Here is a 5,501-nt window from a genome sequence, read left to right on the forward strand (position 1 = left end):
AAATCAACACTAACATGTGAATTCTCAACAGAATCAAGAATATATGAATGCATAAACAGCTCAGGCAAAGCAAGTGGGAATTCAAGTTTAGAGAAAACCTGTGTTGATTCATGATTCATCTCACTAGTAACAGCAGAATGAACAACTGCATCCTCAGGTGCAAGAAGGGAGGCATAGGAGGGTGGGGAAGTAGATGGCGCAGTAGTAAGCTCTTGGCTCTGCTCCCCATCTCCTATGTGGATGGCACTGACATCATCAAGAGTTGGAACAGTCTACAATGATGATCCCTCTAAAAATTGAGACTGTTCCTCGGTGCACTGCGCGATGGAGGTGCATGTCTCTGGTTGGATGCCAGCTGTATCACCAAACTCTCAAGAGAGTCAAGCTTGCTTTCCAATTTCCTACCAACAACTGATAAAGAATGGGCAGGCTCATAAGACTGCAGCTGCTGTGGTTCCTGGACTGGTGGAGAAGGCATACAAGAATTCTGGAATGGCTCCTGATATTGATGCTGTGAAGTACCATACCATCCCAAGTTAGGCTTAGTCCACCTAGGATTGTCACTATAACCATACCGCACAGGGAGAATTTGTCTAGAAACTGATGCTTCATATCTTCCCAACTGGTGATGGATCCTGGAGGAAGACAATACAGCCAACCCCTTGCTGCTTCTTGTAATGAATGCGGAAATGCCCTTGAAAACATGTCTTCATCCGAGACATCTGGAGGTTTCATTAAAGAGCATAATGTGTAGAACTCCTCCAAATGCCTACGTGGGCATTCACCTACAAAACCATGAAACCTAGGCATCACATGTATCAGTCCAGTGTTAAAAACACAACGAATGTCCTCCTCATCAAGTGGAAGCGATTCCCTAGGAGTACTCTCATGAGATGGAGGAGGAACCGTAATGTTCTCAACATAGACATCAGCTGAGTATACACCACAAGCAATATCAGAGTCAAATTCAAAAGTAGAGTCATAGAGACAGGCAGAATAAGCATTACTCGCATAATGAAAATGCAAAGAAACAACCTCAAGCTCATACTTTCATCTTCAAAGAACAAGAAACAAAGTGGAATATGGGATGGTTTTCACCACCACCAAGCAAAGACAATCAAGGTGCAAGCAAGAGAAGAAGAAAAAATGTGATCTTGGTCATCCCATAGCTCCAAAAACGTAAAACCCTACATGGTCTCCAAGAGAGAGTTCATACAAGCAAAGTAAAATGAAAAGTGGAGACCTCCACATGTGTGTCTCGGCAATTGCTCTAAAATGCCATCCAAAACCCCTAAAATTGGTGGGATCCACCTCTAAGGAAACCCTAGGGTCTATGCAAAGTGTCCCACACATTGGGCTTCTACAATTTTGCCACCAAAAAGGGCCCAAATGCACTTAAGCTTGATTAAAGTTTCTAAAAACGAAATTACAACTTAATTAAAATGGAAGTAACTAAATGTTGAGTCTTGAATTATCACGCCACCTTCCCTAATGCTCCAAATGATGTTTCCAAAATTTCCCTGCACCCAAAAATGCAATTAATCAGCTCAAAAAATTCAAATTAGTGAAAATACGAATTTCCGACCAAATTAAGCAGAATTCGGAAAAACGGGGAAATTACAGACAATTAAACACAATTTCCTAGTTTATTTAAGTGCAATAAACTAAATATAGTTCAAGAAATAACGACTCATCAGTGGTGAATGAATGAATGAAGATGGTCCTTTCTGTCTCCCCTGGGTCTTTTTATATAGGCTTGATTGGGCTTGGACTCTGAATATTCAGTTGATAGAATCTTTTATCTTATATCTTCCAAATAACTAAAATATTTACATAGTTATAACATTATTTGGAAGATATTTTCTGTTAATATTCCCAATTAAATTAATTCAACAACTGAATTTTATCTTTAAACTTTTCTAAATTTCCAAAATTGCACATAAGGCCTGAAATTTCCTCTAATTGCACTTTAGCCCCTTCTGAATTTATCCAAACTGCATAAAACTCCCTCAGTTGACCAGCTTTGACCAGACTTAAACAGTGTTGACCAGCTTTGATTCATATGGATGTGGCCAATGAGAATCTGACACGCCGCTCTGGTGATGTCGATGATGGCGGCAATGGAGGAATTACCAACGAACGAAGGTGCTGCGGAAAGGATGGTGGCGGCGATGGATGGTCTAGGCGAGACCGTGGTAGTGCGATTGGGTTTCTGCATGTGTGTGTTCGACATCTGTGGAGCTTTGGGTATGGAGGTTGCACGATGGTGGTTGAGGCGAGACTGTTGGTTGGTGGTGAGGTTCCGCGTGACTCTGGCGGTGATGGCTTGCATTGAAGAGGAATGAACCTGCTAGGCACGACGATGCGACGAGAATGATTGTGTGGTTCTGGTTTGCTTACAGGTGCGAGATGCGAAGAAGAAATGCACGCCCCTGGAATTGGGTTTTCTGCTTCTAGGTTTGTTCGTTGCAGGTGGGAGTTGTTGGCGTCGTCTTCACGGCGGCTTGCGCGAGACAAATGGAGGAGAAGATGGCGACCATACGAGGAGGTTGCTCATGCCGGAGGTTGAACGATGAAGACCGTAGAAGAAGCTGGCGATGCGGCGGTGTGGTTAGTAGTGTTGATGGCTGCAGCGACCATGGCTCCGGCGACGCAAGGAAGATGTTGGTGGTTGGCAGCTAGGGTTTGGTGGCGGCACAACATAGTTTGGGAATCAGGGTTTCTGTGGGTGGAGAAGGTGATGATGACGTGGCAAGGGTGGTTATGTGGCAAAAGTTGATTGGTCTATTTGGTGTGTAGAGGATTAATGACGTGGCAACTTCTCAATGGTTAGATCTGTGTGTGAAGGATTTGGACACATGGCAGAATCTGGTGGAGTCTGATTTAGGAAGGGTAGGATTAGGAAACCTAGGGGGTGCAGCAGAAACGGTCTAGTGTCTAGGCTTGGTGATCTTGGTCCTGTTTCAGAATTAGGAGTGTATATTGTAAAAATAAAGGTGCATTCAGCTTCTTTTATTAAATAAACCAATTTTCTTTTCCATAATTCTGATTTTGGGCCTTGAATTGCAATTTGGACCGATAAAGCTTATAATTCTAGTTGCACAAATAAACATTAGAACATCCAAGAATAATTTATGCGCTAAATCTTACTTTTACGCCTTTTTAATTCCCAAACCCGACAATTCCAATCATCACAAAACCACTTAAAATCAACCATTTAAGCACAAAATTCTCATCAAAAAATTAATTTTCAAACATAAATGTGGGCATAAATATGCACTCATCACCTAGGCTTAAATTCTATTACTTTTATGCTTTATAAATAGTCCCAGTGCGACCCTCAAAGTAATCTTTTGGCAAGCAAAGACGTCTAGAGTTGTTCTACACTCCTTGGAGGAGATTTCTTGGATGCTTAGGCTCCACTTTATCAAATCTAGGGTTTTCTCTTCCATTCTTTCATTTAATTCCATCTAGTTTCACCATGTCTATGGTGAACTAAACCCTTTGTTTTTGGGGAACAATGTAATCTTTTGAAACTATCTTATATTGAAATTCTTGTTTTATTCATATGCTTGCATATGCTTATATTATTAATTGTTGGGTTTCTTATCTATGCTTAATGCTTTTATCGTTTAACTCATTCGGTAAATGATATTTGCCTTTGTCGATACGAAGACGTACGGGGAAGTCATGAACTGATAGGGAATTCCTTGATTAAGCAATACTGCCTAGAGATAGGGGTAGGACAATCAATTGTACTTTGCTTCTGTGATTAATGCATTGCTAATTACTCAGGGAAACTAGAGATAGTAAACTAGTAGTTAGTAGTAGGCTCTTTTGGCCAAGAGATTGGGTTTAGGGTAGGCTAAGAAAGTTTGCATGGCAATTAGATAATTAAGTGAATTTAATAAGAAAAGTAGATATAAGAGGGTGGATAAGATGAAATTGTAAACCCCAACAACTACATACATCCATAACTTTTCTTTGCCAATTGATTCATTTGCATTTGCATGTTTATTTTCGTTTTGCATCCACACTACAAGATAATTATTTTCTCAAGTCTTATAAGATCAATTTGCATGAAAAATAAGGCCTAAGAGTCCATTGGGAAAACGATACTCGGACTTACCGTTTATATATTACTTGATAACGATATGGTACACTTGCTAGGGGCTTAACAATCCGCCAGTTGAAGCGTCATTCTAGTAGGCTTGAGTTCCAAGCCTTCAATCCTTTTGAACATAGAAAGCAGCATTTGATTAATGCTAGCTCCCAAATAAATCAAAGCTCTTCCAACGTCCAAATCTCCTAATGGAATGATGAAACTTCCTGGATCTTGAAGCTTAGGAGGTAACAACTTTTGTATGATTGCATTGCAATTTCCTTGCACTTCAATGGTCTCCTTCTCAATGTACTTTCTTTTCTTCGTGAGAAGATCCTTCAAAAACTTTGCATATGAAGGCATTTGCTACAGTGCTTCAGAAAAAGGTATGGTGATCTCCAGTTTCTTAAAGATTTCCATGAACCGCTCAAGCTGTTTTTCTTTTTCCTTCCTTGAATAAGTCTTTGGATAAGGAAGGGGTTTTTCAAAATCTTTTTCTCTTTTTTTCTCATCTACCTCTTCTTTCTTTTTTACTCCCTCATCTCTCTTTTTTTTCTTTTTTCTCACTTTCTTCCTCTTCTCTCTTCTTTTTTCGCTCATTCTCCTCTTCCTCACTAAAATTTTCTTTCTCCTTTCTCTCGATGTTTCTCTCATCTAACACTTTTCCACTTCTAGTAACAATGGTCTTACATTCTTCCCTATGATCACCTCTTGCATTCCTCTTAAACCCCTTCATCTTGTCAACCATTTTCCTAATGTGCACCTCCATCCTTTTGAACGCAGACTCCATGCTTTTACAATAAGATAAGCTCATTTTCATGGATTGCTAGAAAATTTCTTCAAGCTTTGTGGTCTTCTTAGGTGAAGTAGGTTGTTGCTGCCATTGTACCAATGAAACATTCTGTATTTCTTGTGGCAATGGAGAAAGTTTCTTTTTCACTTCTTCCAACTATTGAGTAATAATTTTATGCTGCTCAAACAAGACATCCTGAGATTGTAACTGTAAGACTTCCTTCTGATGAAGTAGATCTCATCTTTCACTTTGCATCTCATTATCACTAGTAGCCATGTTGTCAATCAACTCAAAGGCTTCCTCTGGAGTCTAGCACTTGATATTACCTCCAGTTGAGGCATCTAGCATAAGTTTTGTCAGAGAGCCAAGACCTCCAAGGAACTAAAGGACCATTGTTGCCTCATCAAAGCCATGTGTGGACGTCTTCCTTAGCAAGCTTTTGTATCTATCCCATGCTTGACCTAGAGTTTCTTCCATGCCTTACCTGAAAGAAGAAATTCTTGTTTACCTTTGTTGATTTTTTACTACAGAAAGTACTTGTTTAAAAACTTTGAAACCCTAGTTTCCTAGTCAGTAAAGCTCTCCTCGGGGAAAGAATTCAACCAT

The sequence above is a fragment of the Vigna radiata genome, unplaced genomic scaffold, assembly GCF_000741045.1.
Source record: "Vigna radiata var. radiata cultivar VC1973A unplaced genomic scaffold, Vradiata_ver6 scaffold_149, whole genome shotgun sequence".
In the NCBI taxonomy this organism is placed as follows: Eukaryota; Viridiplantae; Streptophyta; class Magnoliopsida; order Fabales; family Fabaceae; genus Vigna; species Vigna radiata.